This window comes from Camellia sinensis, chromosome 5, assembly GCF_055761805.1.
Source record: "Camellia sinensis isolate YWXY chromosome 5, ASM5576180v1, whole genome shotgun sequence".
Classification (NCBI taxonomy): Eukaryota; Viridiplantae; Streptophyta; class Magnoliopsida; order Ericales; family Theaceae; genus Camellia; species Camellia sinensis.
Window position 1 is genome coordinate 53,801,732 of NC_138965.1, and position 18,196 is coordinate 53,819,927.

Sequence of the window (18,196 nt, forward strand, 5' to 3'; positions counted from 1 at the left end):
TGGTGCCTTTGAGATAGCGAATGATACGAATTAATGCAGCATAATGGGTGGTACGAGGAGCCGACATAAACTGGCTGACAATATGGACGGCATAGGCAATATCAGGACGAGTAACAGTGAGATAGACAAGACTGCCAACCAGCTGACGATATAGAGTAGCATCAGAGAGAAAAGTGCCATCAAGAGGTGTAAGACGACTCTGAGGCTCCAGGGGAGTTGAGGCAATCTTGCAATCGGTAAGACCAGCACGGGTGAGAAGATCAGATGTGTACTTAGCCTGAGAGAGAAAAAAACCCGTGGAATCATGGAAGATTTCAAGACCCAAGAAATAGCTGAGAGGACCAAGGTCTTTCATCTCGAAATGATGGCTAAGAAATTGTTTAAGATGAAGAATACCATTGACATCATCACCGGTGATAATCATATCATCCACATAAAGAAGAAGCAAGGTTGTCCCTTGAGCAGTTTTGCGAATAAAAAGTGCAGTATCATAAGAGCTGGAGGTGAAACCACAGTCATGAATAGTAGAGCTGAACTTGGCAAACCAAGCGCGGGGAGCTTGTTTGAGACCATATAAAGCACGTTGAAGTTTGCAGACTTTATGAGGTGGATAAGTAGACCTAGGGGGAGGTTGCATGTAGACCTCCTCAAGAAGAACACCATTAAGAAAGGCATTTTTCACATCCATTTGATAAAGATCCCAGTGTCGGGTAGTAGCAACTGTAATGAGGCTGCGAACAGAGGTGAGACGAGCAACAGGAGCAAAGGTCTCCTCATAGTCAATACCATATTCTTGATTGAAGCCTTTAGCAACAAGGCGAGCTTTATAGCGCTCAATAGAGCCATCAGAACAGGTTTTGATTTTGTATACCCATTTACAGCCAATGGCAGTCTTGACAGGAGGAAGATCAACAATGTCCCAAGTGTGAGTTTTGTCTAAAGCCTGTAATTCATCAGTCATAGCTTGCTGCCAAAGAGGATTAGAGCGAGCCTCCCGATAGGAGGTGGGTTCATAAGTAGAAAAAGCAGTAGAACCAACAATAAAGTCACGAAGACGAGTAGAAGGTTGGATTACCCGGTGTGGTCGAGCAGGAGGAGGAGGAGCCAGAGGAAGAGACTCAACAGGGGGTGAGGAGTCCGAGGGAGCAAGATCAGGACCATCAGAGCTGGCAGGTGCTTGAGAAAGACCAGTAGGCAAGGCAGTCTCAAGAGAGTCAGGCATGGGCAGTGGAGGAAGCTCATCAGAAAACAGATCTGCAGAAGGGTTAGTAAAACACAGAGAGGGTGAGGGAACGGATAAACGGAATTGAGAGAGGGAGGAAAACATTGTGTGTTCCCAAAAGACCACATGACGAGAGATACGGAGACGCTGGGAGAGAGGATCCCAACAGCGATACCCTTTATGTTCGATACCATACCCCAAGAAGCAACAAAGGCGAGAACGAGGTTCAAGTTTGGTACGTTCATGAGGTTGGAGAAGAACAAAACAGGCAGAGCCAAAAACCCGAAGGGTGTCGTAAGGGGGACGGGTGCCATGTAAACGCTCATATGGAGTGTGATTATGAATGACCGGTGTAGGGATACAATTGATAGTGTAAGCAGCAGTGAGAGCGGCTTCTTCCCAAAAATTTTCTGGACAAGAGGAAGAGAGAAGGAGGGCTCGAGTAGTATCAAGTAGATGCCGATGTTTTCGTTCAGCACGGCCATTTTGTTGGGACGTACCTGGACAGGAACGATGAGGTTGAGTACCATGACTCCTAAGGAAGGAAAGAAAGTCAAAATCTTTATATTCCATGGCATTGTCGGAGCGAAAAATCTTGATAGTTTTAGAAAATTGGGTTTTAACCATTGCAGCAAAATTGTAATAAAGTTGTTTGAGTTCAGAGCGATTTTTCATAAGAAATAACCATGTAAAACGAGAAAAATCATCTATAAAAACAACAAAATAACGTGCGCCTCCCATAGTAGGAGTAGGAGAGGGTCCCCAAATATCAGAATGAATGAGATCAAAGGGCGCAAGAGAAACAAAATCACTTTTATTAAACGACAAAGCAGGTTGTTTTGCAAGTTGACAGGACACACAATTGAAAGCATCAGAACTTACAGTACCCAAATGACCACTAGAAATTAAAGACTTCAAACGACCAACAGAAAGATGGCCCAAACGATAGTGCCAAAGCTGAAAATGAGATAAAGGAGGAGCAGTGGTAGCAGTGGTAGGAGCAGTGATTTGAGAGGAATCCGGAACATGAAGATGGATAAGTTCGTAGAGACGTCCTTGCTTACGGCCTATCCCAAGAGTTTGCCTGGTCCGAGGGTCCTGCACCAAACAACCAGTATGGGAAAAGGTAACAGATAGACCATGCTCACATAATTGACTAATGGAGATAAGATTTAAAGTGAGAGCAGGCATAAGATATACATGGGATAAAGATAAGTGAGAGGTGGAAACAGACCCAACATGACTTACAGACAGAAGAGACCCATCAGCAGTATGGATAGAAGGAACATGAGGAGTCGAAGAGAGAGGAGTAAAAATAGTAGGATCAAAGGTCATGTGATTACAACAAGCGGAGTCAAAGTACCAGGAAGTGTTACCTGCAGTGGTAGACAAAGCAGTAGATGGAGGAGTACCGGAATGCTGCCAAAAATGTTGAAACATGGCTTCAACATCGGTATGAGAGAAGACCGGAGTGGAAGGATCTACAGGGACAGAAGAAGGTGAATCTTCGGAGGCGGCAGCAGCAGTGCGTGGAGCAGGCATGTTTTTAAATGGAGTCCCAGAACGGTGAGAGTTGCTGCGGGAAAAATTCCCGGTGGAAGGACCATGGCGAGAGGCACGGGTAGGATTGCAGAAGCAATCTTGTTGGAGATGACCGGGGCCAGTCTTGTTGCAAAATCGACAAAGACGAACGGGACAATGAACCAGAAGATGAGTCGATGAAAGATTGCGGTTGTGACAATAGTTGCAGGTAGTGGACCGTTGTGGTGAAGGAGAACTCCGAATCTGGGGAGTAGCAAGAACAGAGTCCACAGGGTGTGGATGGAGAGTACCAAACCTGGTTTCCTCGGACAGGAGTTCAGAAACGGCTTGCTCAAGAGTGGGTAAAGGAGTGCGATGTAGGAGAGATGCGCGGACGGGCTCAAAACAAGGAGTGAGAGCCATGAGAAACTGAACCAAGCGCTGTTGGTCACGGTAGGTAGTAAACAAGGCAGCATCCTCAGTATGAGGCCATGGAGGCTCAGAAAGAGCGAGTTGATCCCAAACATAATACATTTGGGAGAGGAAATCATTAATGGTCTGAGTGCTTTCTTGGCGCATACGGTGAAGATGACTCAGAAGCTGATATTGGTGAGCAAGACCGGTAGTCTGATAGCGTTCTTGCAAAAAATCCCAGATGGCCTTGGCTGGAGAGGAAGCAGACTCAAGTTGGAACCTACCAAACTGAAGGCTGATGGATGTAATAGAAGTATTGCGAAGCCAGGTGATGATCTGATAGTTTTTACTATCCCAATCTTCTAGTCGGTCGATATATTTGGCAGCAGAGTCCGTGGCAGCGGATTCCGTGGTTGCTGGGACTGGTTTGCACACATCCCCAGTAATGATATGCCAAAGTTTCTTGCCTTTGAGGAAGCCAGACATGGCTTGTGCCCAAAGGACATAATTAGTCCCGTCAAGAATAACGGAAATAGGGTGATTAGAGGAATCCGGGCGATCCATGAGGGAAAAATAGCACAATGGAGGTAGAATCTGAAAAAATCGAGATTACCAGTGAATTCAGAAGGCCGAAATTAGTGGGAAAAGGAGTGAAACGATCCAAAATATGACCACAGAGGCACAGAAATGAGAGGCAAAAGGGCGCGACGCACGTTAGCAAGAAAGGGCGCGGCGCACGTTAGCAAAACAGGCCAGGCAGTGCACGGTAGCAGAGAGGGCTGACGTGTGCTAACGTCAGAAACACGCGGCGCACGTTAGCAAGGTAGTGCACGGTGCACGTTAGCACGGGACAGTGTGGAGGACGCGTGGAGCGCGTATGAGGCGGAAGGCGGAGGCAGGCGACGCGCCGTTCACAGAAGTGGCGCGTGAGAGCGCGTGTAACGTCCTATTGGGCTGAAATTGGTGGCGTTGGAATCGTCTGGAGGAGACGAAGGATCTGGTGTGGTGAAAACTGTATTTCAGAGATGGACGAAAAAGGGATACAGATGAAATGCAATCTGTAGAAAAAATATGTTGAGATGGACGAAAAAAGGATACAGATGAAATGCAATCTGCAAAAAAAATATGTTGGAAGGAGAGGCTAGGCAGAAAACCTGCGCTCTGATACCATATAAGAAATTGAGAGAGATTGAGAGAGCAAATATTAGCTCTATGTTTTTGATGTGTATTGCAACCAAATGGAACCTCCATTATATAGGAGATGTTTTACAAGACAAAATGATGAACAAAGGAAATATACAAATGAAAAGCCACCGAAAGGTAGTTGGAAGCAAAAGGAAAAGAAAGGAAAAGAAGGGCATCTATCTGTGCTAACAACTATCTATACAGATCTAAAATATACTATCTACTATAATCTATCTGTATATTAACACTTAGTACCAGCTTTGAATCATAAACTCCCCAGTAGGCGATTTTTGTAACGAATGATCCTTTGAAATGATTATTAGTATTAATCCCTTTATACCTTTCTATGCGGATCTTTTATAACATCGAATTTTGATATCATGATTGTCAAGAGCTTGTTGAGTTTGTTTCCTGTAATTTTGCTTCATATAGTTGCTCATCTAGTTAAACATTTAAATATATATATATATATATATATATATATTCACTTCCTAGTTTCTTCATAATTTCCATGTTGAAAAATTTAGTGAACCCTCACCTTCTAAGGGAATAAGGTGATTGTAATTTTGTAGCCCATCACTTCTAGACCAAGTATCTGTAATATGTATACCTCATGTGAGTGTATATTTCTCTAATATTTTCCATAGCGATGGTGAAATGCGATGCCTACGACGTGTTGATCTCATGCATGCTTTGGCTGATGATTTGCCATTGAATACTATACGTTTTGGATGCAAGATGCTTTCTATTAAATTAGATCCTTCTACCTCCGATCCAATCATGCAAATTGACGATGGAAGTGCTCTTCATGCAAAGGTAAACTTTTATTGCTCATGGTGCTATTTTACTACAATTGATTCAATTTAATTTTAAAGACTATTGTTCCTTTTATTTCTCATGGGATTAATTTTGTAAAGCCTTTAAGTATACTTTACTATGCAATAACTACACTTTTTAAAATCCTTTTTATATACTTTATTGTATTTTAAACTTTTAGTTTTTAAAAGTATTTTATTATACTTTGCTTCCGTGTTTCCCTTATTTTATGCTTATAAATAGATGAAGAGGGCACTTCTTATATACGAGAGAGTTGTATTGTTTTCTGATGATAGTGAAAATATCAACAACTATGGACGTAACGCTATTTTGGAGTGAACCGTGTAAATTCTTGTGTTCTTGTGTGTGTATGAGTCTCTGTGTGTGTGTGTGTGATTTCTCTGATTCATTTTATCTTTCTTGTTCATAATTTTGTGTCTCACTGATGCTAGTTAGGAAGAGACAATTTCCTAACAACTTATAAGTTCTCTATTCTTGACGTATACACCTTCTAAGTCCTTTAACTATTCTATACATCTTTTAAATTTTTATCCTAGCAAATCATATCCATATCTCTAATGCAATGTAAGGTAGTTTAGACAATGTTAGGTGTTTCTTCGTGTCATGTAAGAATGTTTCGTTCTCTAAGTTCAAAAGAAAACTACTTCCTAACTCTTGGTAGTTAACAAGGAAATTTGCGTGCTTAAGGCTTCGTAATTACGATGTCATTTCTAAGTTTTATTTTAAGCATTTCTTTTTTGCAACAAGGTAGCTACTCGGCTTAGGGTATTCAAAGATAAACAGGAATATATCACGTGGCATATTTGGGGTGTTACATACATGACAAGGGTTATCAGTTTTGCACCTGTTGTTGTTGTCGGAACAATCTTCTGTGTAAATAAAATAACTTGAAATAAATTCAAACAAAATAAATAAATAATATACCGGATTTATTTATCGAACCGAATAATAATTAAGACTAAGTCGAGTGTGTGACATTCTGTCCTTAAGACAGATTCGTCCCGCTACGGTACTTACGGTTGACCGGCGTCTATCTCCCAGGATACAATGATCTTCACAAATTGTAGTAGTACTCCAAACAATTTGTTCGGCGAACCAAATCTATGTTCTAACTCTCTGAATTTATTCTTAAATCTAAAATGAAGAATAGTACACTAAAAATAATATGGACAGCAAAAAGACAAAATATGAGACTGGTTTTTTCTTTTTCTTTTTCATGCCCAAGACTGTTGGTAAACCCATGTATTTATAGGCAACTACATAGACCCGAAAAGGTGTAAAATGGTAATGAACAGGTGCCCAACTGTTTTGAACAGATGCACTTTCTTAATTCAAACCAATTTGACCGATAGTACCTGAACACTATATTTCAAATTTAATTGAAAAAAGTGTCGTTGGGCCGTTGGTGGAACAGTTTCCAATTGTTAGAACTTTTATTAATTAAACCATTGAAATATATATATATTATTAAACTATTTGAATATATATATATATATATATATTAAACTTATTTGAATAGTTTAATAAATAAAAGAACATGTACAAAATTTTAGGAAACTACAATTTGAATTTAGAATTAAATTAAATTCTCACAATTACAAACTTTAGGAAACCACTTAAGAACCCAAAATTTGAATTTAGAATTAAATTAAATTCCCACAATAATTTTTTATTGAAAAAAAAAATTCAAATGAATTTTATCTAAAAAATTAATGTTAGATCCGAAAACGACGTTAACTTTCCATTCACTCATAAATGGTTTTGACGTTCCGTCTTCACCGTGTGACTTGCCACGCGGTAAGGAATACTTCACCTCTTCGGACCCACCCCAAAAGACGTTTGGGGCCCACTCAAATTGAGCTAAAAAAAATGCCTATATTAAACCATTTTTCCAACAATCCTCCACATGAATGGAATTTGACGGAGAGAAAATGCAACACTATGATCTAAAACAGAGAGTACAGAAATCGGAAATATTCTGCAAATGATAGGTAGCTTTTGGCTTTGAACCTTCCCTTGTGAGACACTATCGGATTTACTAGCTAACCAGTGAACATGATGTCTTGAACTGTTCAGCCGTTTGTGTAAACCTGGACAATAGAACTCACACAGTATATCCCCAGACACAGTTTAGTTCTCACTATTGTGTTCATTTTGGCCTTGAACAACCTGGTCTTTCATGAGTGCTCTAAAGACTTGTAGCCCTTCACAAATCTTATAGAACCGGCCCAGTTCACACTCACATAGGTGATTCTTATGAAAAGTATCCTGCCATACTTCACTAGGTTTACCTAGATATAAGAATCATTTAAAGTTTTACTTAACCTAAAACGTTGCAGACATCATTATTTCATCATAGAAATGGGTAGGAGTTAGACTCCCCAGTGATTCTTCTGAGTCATTCACAACTCGATTGTCCCTTTGAACCTAGATCTTGGGATCTCCAGTCAACTAGGTTGGGTTGCCGTTGTGGTAACTCTTATTTAATAGGCTTAAATCCCATTCCCCTCGATGAATTCTCAACTAACTCTCTTGCTAACCCTTTGGTTAGTGGATCCGCTATGTTGTCTTTAGACTTAACATATTCTATAGAAATAATTTCATTAGAGAGTAGTTGTCTTACGGTGTTATGTCAACAACGAATGTGTCGTGACTTACCGTTATACATATGACTCTGTGCTCTATCTATAGCTGATTGACTATCGCAATGTATGCATATAGTAGGCACCGGTTTTGGCCAAATTGGAATATCTTCAAGGAAGTGGCGAAGTCATTCTGCCTCTTCCCCTGCTTTGTCTAAAGCTATGAATTCAGATTCCATAGTAGACCTAGCAATGCAAGTCTGTTTAGAAGATTTCCAAGATACAGCCGCCCCACCAAGAGTAAAGACATACCCACTGGTAGACTTCGAGTCTCTAGTATCCGATATCCAATTTGCATCATAGTATCCTTCAAGTACTGCTGGATATCTAGTATAATTCAGCCCAATATTACGAGTAAATTGGAGATACCTTAGAACCCTTATAATTGCTTTCCAGTGTTCTACTCCCGGATTACTCGTATATCTACTTAATTTACTTACTGCATAAGCTATATCTGGGCGAGTGCAGTTCATCAAGTACATTAAGCTTCCAATAATTTGGGCATACTTTAATTGAGAAATACTTTCCTGTACATTCTTAGAAAGATACAAATTAACATCTACAGGTGTTCTAGCAAGATGATCATCATCTTTGCTAAATTTGTCAAGTATTTTCTCAATGTAATGAGATTGTGACAAAGCATATTCTTCTGATGTTTTGGTAATTTTCATACCAAGAATTACATCAGCAATGCCCATGTCCTTCATGTCAAAATGTTTATTCAACATTTTCTTGGTAGTTTTAATCATGTCATTATTACTACCTATGATGAGCATATCATCTACATAAAGACATACAATGACATAACTTTTATCTGTGTTTTTAATATAAACACATTTGTCACACTCATTAATATTAAATCCATTTGACATCATTGCCTTGTCAAATTTCTCATGCCATTGTTTTGGCGCTTGTTTTAAACCATATAATGATTTAACCAATTTACACACTTTCTTTTCTTTCCCTGGAACAGAAAACCCTTCTGGTTGTTCCATGTAAATTTCTTCATTTAATTCACCATTTAAGAAAGCGGTTTTAACATCCATTTGATGAATTTCTAGATTGTATAGAGATGCAATGGCAATTAGCATTCTAATGGATGTTATTCTAGTAACCGGTGAGTATGTGTCAAAGTAATCTAGACCTTCTTTTTGTCTAAAACCTTTGACCACAAGTCTTGCCTTGTATTTGTCTATTGATCCATCTGCTTTCAATTTTCTTTTGAAAATCCACTTGTACCCAAGAGGTTTACAACCTGGTGGCAAGTCCACTAATTCCCAAGTGTGATTTTGCAAGATGGATTCAACTTCACTGTTGACAGCTTCTTTCCATAAAGGAGCTTCAGGACTGGACATAGCCTCCTTAAAAGTTAAAGGCTCATTTTCTAACAAATATGTTAGAAAATCTGGACCAAAAGATTTTGAGGTTCTAGCACGTTTACTACGCCTAAGTTCCTCTTCCTCATTTTGATCTAACTCTTGTTCTTGATCATGTTCTTGATCCTGACTAGTAATAGCATCAAAAGATCTTTTATTAGTACTAGTCTCTTGTCCAGTCTTCTTTGGAAATACATGTTCAAAGAATGATGCATTCCGAGACTCAATAATAGTATTTACATGCATTTCGGTATGTTCTGATTTATGAATCAAAAACCGATATGAACTACTATTCTTAGCATGACCAATGAAAATGAAATCAATGATCTTAGGACCTATCTTAGTCTTTTTAGGACTAGGAATAGCCACTTTAGCCAAACACCCCCACACTTTTAAGTATTTGTAGAATGGTACTCTTCCATGCCACAATTAATAAGGTGTTTGATTCACTTTCTTTCGGGGTACTTTATTAAGTATATAATTAGCAGAAAGTATTGCTTCCCCCCACAAGTTCTGAGGTAATCCAGAACTTATTAACATAGCATTCATCATTTCTTTTAAAGTCCTATTTTTTCTTTCAGCAATTCCATTTTGCTGAGGTGAGTAAGGAGCGGTGGTTTGATTCATATTCACCACCTCTATCACTTCTAAGTTTCTTGATTTTCTTACCAAGTTGATTTTCAACTTCATTCTTATATTGAATGAAAGTTTCCAAAGTTTCATCATTGGTTCGAACTAAATAAACATAACTATATCTAATATAGTCATCTATAAAAGTGATAAAATACTTTTTCCCACCTCTAGTTTGAATCGATTTAAAATCACAAATGTCACTATGAATTAATTCAAGTGGTTCCATACTTCTTTCAATTGAATGAAAAGGAGCTTTAGATAATTTTGCCTCAACGCAAACTTCATATTTATGATTTGAATCAATGTTAAATTTAGGTAAACTTTCCATATTATTTAATCTACGCAAAGATCCATAATTAACATGTCCTAGTCTACCATGCCATAAATTTGAAGACTCAAGCAAGTAAGAAGAAGATGTAGTATTATTAATAACTGAGGGTACAACGGTCATTACATTTAAATTGAAAAGGCCATCAGACATGTAATCTTTTCCTACATACATCCCGTTTTTGGTAAGTACAAACTTGTCACTTTCAAAAACTAGCCTAAACCCATTCTTACTCAACAAAGATCCGGAAACTAAATTCTTGCGAATGTCTGGTACATGCAGCACATTGTTGAGAGTGAGTTCCTTTCCTGATGTCATCTTGAGTACAATTATTTCTTGTCCTTTAACTTTGGAAGTTGAGGAGTTGCCCATAAAGAGTTGTTCACCATTGTCCACTATAGAATAAGATGTGAACATCTTTTTGTCGGCACAAATATGGCGAGTAGCACCAGTGTCCACCTACCATTCTTTAGGATTTCCGACAAGATTAGCCTCGGAAACAACTGCAGAAAGATTGATGTCATCGACACCATTGGAAATATTATCCACTTCGGTCATATGGGCTTGAGCAGGCTTCTTGCTTGTTCTTCTTTTGCTTTTGCCTTTGTTACGGCAATCTTTGGCCCGACGTCCCTCTTTGTCACAGATGTAACATTTGTCATTAAACTTGTACTTTTTATTTTTCCCCCTTTTAGAGCCTTGTGATGAACTTTCTCCAGAAGACTTTTGTTTCTTGGTTTTTGAAGCATGTTCCACCACATTTGCCTTAGACTTCATAGGATTCTTACCAGCCCGCTTTTCAGAATTGCGGTTGTCCTCCTCAATCCTCAAACGTACAATTAACTTGTCCATAGAAATTTCTTTGTGCTTGTGTTTGAGGTAGTTCTTGAATTCCTTCCAGCCTTTTGGTAATTTTTCAATTAAGGCTGCAACTTGGAAGGATTCACTGAGAGACATGCCTTCTGCGTGAATGTCATGCAGAATGAGTTGGAAATCTTGAGCTTGGCTGATCACAGTTTTTGAATCAACCATTACAAAATCCAGGAATCTGCCAACCACAAATTTCTTTGAGCTGGCATCTTCTGTTTTGTACTTTTTCTCCAACGATTCCCAAAGTTTCTTTGCTGTCTTGATTGGACTGTAGACGTTGCATAATGTGTTGTCAAGTCCGTTCAAGACGTAATTCCGGCAAAGGAAATCGGCATGTTTCCAAGCATCAACCGTAGCAACCACTTGCCGGTCGGTTTCATCCTCTTTCAGGATAGGAGCATCTTCATGGAAGAAACGAGCCAGGTTCAGAGTTGTAAGATAGAACAACATTTTCTGTTGCCATCTTTTAAAGTCAGTTCCTAAGAACTTCTCTAGTTTTTCTCCATGATTTATTGGCATTGTCACCACAGGAGAGGGGGTTGGCGTCATTACAGCCACCACAGTAGTACTTGTTTGGACATTAGTTTCAGTAGCTATCAATTCTAATATATAAAACAAAATTATAATTAGAATTTACACTACACAGAAAATTAAACCAAATTCACAGAATTAAATTCTGTAAAAATAAAAGAAACAAGAACGTAACTTTTATTTTCCAATTAATTTAAAAATAAAATAAAATTTTATTTAAACAAATTAATTCCACACAGAAAATTAAATTCTGTAAAATAAAAGAAATAAAACTATAACTTTTATTTTTCAATTAATTTGGAAATAAAATAAAATTTTATTTAACTAAAATAATTCCCCACAAGAAATTAAATTCTGTAAAATAAAAGAAATAAGAAAATAACTTTTATTTTTCAATTAATTTAGAAATAAAATAAAATTTTATTTAACCAAATTAATTCCATACAGAAAATTAATTTCAGTAACACTTCAATAATTAAAATACTGAAAACAGAATTTTAATTAATGAAAACTCAGAAAATAATTTCTAAAACCCAAAATTAATTTCTGAAAAAATTCCACAAAAATATATTCTGAATTGTTAATGACACCAGTATCGTACTACTAGTTATTGTCAAAGAGAAGAGACATTATCTATCAAATAACATATAATCACTATTTATTTTTCCAACCAGAATATTATTTTGTAAATCCACAAAAAATAATTTTTCTTCCGAAATTATTTATGAAGAATGAAAAAAGGGAAACAAACGAAAAAATTTTGTAAACAGAATAATTCGGATCTGTCTTAAGATTGTCGGAACAATCTTCTGTGTAAATAAAATAACTTGAAATAAATTCAAACAAAATAAATAAATAACATACCGGATTTATTTATCGAACCGAATAATAATTAAGACCAAGTCGAGTGTGTGACACTCTGTCCTTAAGACAGATTCGCCCCGCTACGGTACTTACGGTTGACCGGCGTCTATCTCCCAGGATACAATGATCTTCACAAATTGTAGTAGTACTCCAAACAATTTGTTCGGCGAACCAAACCTATGTTCTAACTCTCTGAATTTATTCTTAAATCTAAAATGAAGAATAATACACTAAAAATAATATGGACAGCAAAAAGACAAAATATGAGACTGGTTTTTTCTTTTTCTTTTTCATGCCCAAGACTGTTGGTAAACCCATGTATTTATAGGCAACTACATAGACCCGAAAAGGTGTAAAATGGTAATGAACAGGTGCCCAACTGTTTTGAACAGATGCACTTTCTTAATTCAAACCAATTTGACTGATAGTACCTGAACACTATATTTCAAATTTAATTGAAAAAAGTGCCGTTGGGCCGTTGGTGGAACAGTTTCCAATTGTTTGAACTTTTATTAATTAAACCATTGAAATATATATATTATTAAACTATTTGAATATATATATATATATATATATATATATATATATATTCAACTTATTTGAATAGTTTAATAAATAAAAGAACATGTACAAATTTTTAGGAAACTACAATTTGAATTTAGAATTAAATTAAATTCTCACAATTACAAATTTTAGGAAACCATTTAAGAACCCAAAATTTGAATTTAGAATTAAATTAAATTCCCACAATAATTTTTTATTGAAAAAAAAAAATTCAAATGAATTTTATCTAAAAAATTAATGTTAGATCCGAAAACGACGTTAACTTTCCATTCACTCATAAATGGTTTTGACGTTCCGTCTTCACCGTGTGACTTGCCACGCGGCAAGGAACACTTCACCTCTTCGGACCCACACCTCTTCAGACCCACCCCAAAAGACGTTTGGGGCTCACTCAAATTGAGCTAAAAAAAAATGCCTATATGAAACCATTTTTCCAACAGTTGTTCAACCAAGGTTGCAGCTTCATTATTTTTAAAGAAGAATGAGTTATGATAATTATTTTTGAACAAGGAAATGCAATGTATGTTCCTCGTCTAAGGTTGCATGGTAGATTACATTTCCATCCCAAATGGTATTATGCCTGGTAGCATTGATAGTTTGTTGCATTGGTGGAAGGGTGGTAAGTTTAAGGAGCAAGAGAGGAAGATCTAGAATATTGTCCCTTTTGTAACCATGTGGTCTGTTTTGTAGTTAAGAAATGAGTGTGTATTCAATAATGCTAAACTTGACATATGGGAAACCTCTAACCTCATAAAAACTAGAGTGGCAATTTGGCTCAAATCATCATCAAAGGAGTGGCAATACTCTGTTAGTTTTTTCATTTACAATCTCAACCAGATTAGAGTTTGTTTGGGTTGGGGTTGAGAGGGTTCTTTTAGTTGTTGTGTTTGTTGTTCTGGAGTTGGTGGCTATTAGTTTTGGAGTTGCTCTGTTTGCTCCCTTTTTTTTCCTCCTTTTGTTGGTACCTCACCAACATGGGTTTGGGCTAGCATATGATTGTGTAGCAATCTTGGTGTCAACCTAGTTGGAATTAGGATGGTCTACTATGATGCTTTTTACTCGTGTTATGCTTTATTGATGTAAATTATTATGTATATCATGTTTGAATTTATCAATAAAGTTTCTTTTTCTTTGGCTATCAAAAAAAAAAAAAAAAAAAAAAAAATTAAGTCACTTATTTGTAGTTGAAACTTGAGGTGAAGTTTCCTTTAGAGGGGGAGTTCTAATGTAATGGAATATACATCTTATGTGTCAAAATGACTCTTATGCTTATGTGTAATAGTTTTGTATGTCAAGTGTCCTATTAGTTGTGGTTTATAAATTGGTAATCTAATCTCTATTGTACTCAAATTTTATTGAAGAATACAGAACATTGATTAAAGTTAATTGCTATGGTCCTATCTCTATCCGAGGCGGTTACCCTTACATTTGGAATTTTCTTCTTCTTCTTCTTCTTCTTCTTCTCTCTCTCTCTCAAAATCTTGAATCTAATTGCAATGTTATTTTCATCGGAAACAACACTTCTTTTGTTTGATTTGTAGAGAAAGATCCACAGATAGAAAATATAACAAGAAAAGGGTTTGAAAACCATTCTCCTAACATTAATGGTTCTTGTAGTTTCCATAATTAAAAAGAATAATAGACAAGGAAAAATAAAATCCATTGATCTTTTTGTCTTGTTTTTTCTCCTATCCACTTTTTAGGGTAATCAAACATGAGAAATAAAAAGCATACCCTTGATATTTTCATACCTTCTGTTGTTTACAATTGATTTTCATAGCTAGCATTTAATTTGATGTAGCTATAATAATAAATGGAATTGTGAAAGAAACTAACCTAACTATAACTAAAAACCAAAATAAAATTAGAAATAAAGGTCATAATTTATGATCGTGTACTCTAGAACTTTTGCTTAGGAATTGCAACAACAAAGACTACCATAGCAATAACAAGGATGACAATGGAGAACAATAATCACGAATAATATTAACTTAGCCCATTCTTTACATTCCTTTCTTTCTCTTTTTTAATTTTAAATTTATTCATTATTTTATTGTCATGATCTATATTTTGAGTAAACAATAGATGATATAATGTATAATGAAGGAAAACATAAGCTAACTTTCTTCACATAACATTTTTAATTTTTTTTTTTATAAATCTATTTTTCATGTTTTACGAGAAATGGTTGTTTAGACTCTTAAATGAATTAAAAACTTAAATTTGTTAATTTCTTTGCATATCAGGTTGTAATTGGATGTGACGGAGTAAACTCTACAGTCGCAAAATTTCTTGGAATGAAGTCTACAAGGCTTTTCTCTACCTGTGTAGTACGAGGTTTCACAAGGTATCCAAGTGGTCACAAATTTCACAATGCATTTATCGTGTTGAGCAAAGGTAATGTTCAACTAGGAAGAATGTCAGTTAATGGTAAGCTAGTTTACTGGTTTGTAACTCGGGATTGGACTCCTCAAGATTCAATGGTATTAAATGATCCGAAGCTCATTAAACAATCAACTATGAAAGCACTATCTGGCTTCCCAGAAGTGGAGCTTGACTTGATAAGGAATGGTGATTTGGATAACTTATTTCTCACTCCACTTCGTTATCGTGCACCATGGGAATTGTTACTATTACAAAGAAGAAGATTTATACAAGGAGCTATTACCGTGGCTGGAGATGCAATGCACGCAATGGGTCCATTCATCGCGCAAGGTGGTTCTGCTTGCTTGGAAGATGCAGTGGTGCTTGCTAGGAGTTTTGCACAATTGACATGTGGGATTGACCCACAAACTAGAGAATGGAAAATGATGGTCCAAACAGCAATTGATCAATACGTGAAACAACGAAGGATGAGAGTAGTGCAACTATCCACACAGACTTTTCTTATTGGGACAATGCTTGATGGTAGTTCATGGAAGCTGGCAAAGTTCTTGTGTATTGCCCTCATGGCCATCCTCTTTAGTGATCCAATTCGCCACACACGATATGATTGTGGCCAACTTTGAGCCAACACCACCCACCTTCACTAATAAGTCAAAATAAAAATTTCAGATGTAGTGCATTTGTGATGTTGCATATAAGACTACATGTACCATTATTAATTGGAACTAAAACATGTTAAATATGTTACGCAATCTCAGTTGCAGAATTCACAGCATGATCAGTTGCAGAATTCACAGCATGATGATCAATCTGTTTGAAGTCTGTTAGATTAGTCAACACTAGTTAGTATTAACTATAGCAGTTGTAAAGTTGTTAGAACTATAGTTAATTGTAACTATAGTTAGGTAGAGTATATTAGTTTATAAATACTATACATGTGCAGATTGATTTAGACAATTTTAATAAAAAATCTGTTTTGACTCTTCTTCATTTTCTTGAATCTGCTTTATGAAATCTGCTTTATGGTATCAGAGCCATAGCTCCAACGAGTATTGCTCTTTCCTCTTCGAAGCTCCTTAAAGCTTCTCTCACATGGCAGATTCATCTAGCTGTGCATCTCCATCACTTCCTTCCAATCTTACACTCCTTATATCAAATCTTAGTTCCTTTGTCACAGTAAAGTTAGATTCAACTAACTACATCATCTGGAAAAATCAGATGCAAAATATATTGCGAGCAACCAAATTGATCGGTTTTGTCGATGGATCCAATGATTGTCCATCACCTACTCTCAGCGATGCAAGCAACAAAGAAGTTTCTAATCCTGAGTATCTTCAATGGATGAATATCGATGCTCATTTGCTTAGCTGCATAACCGCTACTTTGTCTCCTGCAATTTTTTCCTCTGTTTTGCATTGCAAGACTAGCTATGAGGTATGGACTGTTCTTCAATCTCGGTTCACTTCTCTTTCTAGATCTCATGTGCATCAACTCAAGAACAAGATGAATCATCTCACTAAGAAAGGATTAAGCATGGATGCATATCTAACTGAGTTCAAAACCATAGCTGATCAGCTAGCTCTAGCATGTGCACCTGTTGATGATGAGGATATAGTTCTATTAATCTTGAATGGATTACCGGCTGAGTATAATGCTTTTAAAACTTCCATCCGCACCAGATCTGATTCCCTGTCTCTTGCAACTCTGAGTTCTTTACTTTGTTCTGAGGAGATTCATATTGAAGCTGCAAGCAAAAGTTCTCAAGCATCTGAAATTCCTTTTGCCTATACTGCAACTACCAGATCCTTTTCTCATAGAGGTGGTTCTAATGGTTCTACTAGAGGCTACAGAGGTAATTTCTCTAACCGAGGTGGAAGTCGTTATTTTAGAGGATCCAGCTCCCGTCGAGGAGGAAAAAATTTCCAGTCTCCACATCCACCGTTTCAACAATCTCAGTCCAGTGCATCTTTTCAGAATTCTCCACCGCAATCATATAATCTTCAACATCATACTGGTTCTCTAGTTGTTTGTCAGATCTGTGGCAAATACAATCATACAGCCTTAGAATGTTGGCATCGCATGGATCATAGTTTTCACACAACCTCTGGTACACCTAAAGCAGCATATGTAGCTTCTGTTTCTCCATCTCAATTTCAGTCCTCCTCTGCTCCTCCTACTTGGTATGTTGATTCTGCTGCCACCAGTCATATTACCAATGACTTGAATCAGCTTTCTGATTATCAGCCTTATCAAGGCACTGATCAAGTCACAATTGGCGACGGTTCTTCTCTTCCTATACATCACATTGGTAATGGTTTGCTTCCAACTCCTTCTTTTCCACTTAAACTCCAAAAAGTTCTTCATGTTCCTCATATTTCTTCTAATCTGTTATTTGTTCATAAACTAGCATCTGATAATAACTGTTCTGTTATCTTTGATGCTGATAAGTTTGTTGTTCAGGACAAGGCTACCAAGAGCATTCTGTATAAAGGCCTTAATTCTCAGGGTCTTTATCATGCTCCTCAATCAGTTTCCATGTTCTCTTCATCTTCTCCACAGGCCTGTTTCAAGAGTACCAATTCTCCCACTGCTGCTTCTTCAACTGCTGCTTCTGCTCCAAATTGGCATCTCAGACTTGGACATCCTTCATCCACCAAACTTCATCACATTATTAACACTTTTCATTTGCCTTCTCACACTTCCTCTGGTTTATGTCCTCATTGTTGTGTCTCTAAGACACATAGGCTTCCTTTTAGTTTGTCCAATTCAACTGTTAATAAACCTTTAGCTCTCATTCATTCAGATGTTTGGGGCCCATTTTCTG

At 37.0% G+C, this 18,196-nt stretch overlaps 1 pseudogene; it reads left to right on the plus strand.

The window, feature by feature from the left end:
• The first annotated feature begins 4,999 nt into the window (after nt 1-4,999).
• On the plus strand, nt 5,000-15,995 carry LOC145791407 (monooxygenase 1 pseudogene; annotated as a pseudogene).
• Nucleotides 15,996-18,196: the final 2,201 nt, after the last annotated feature.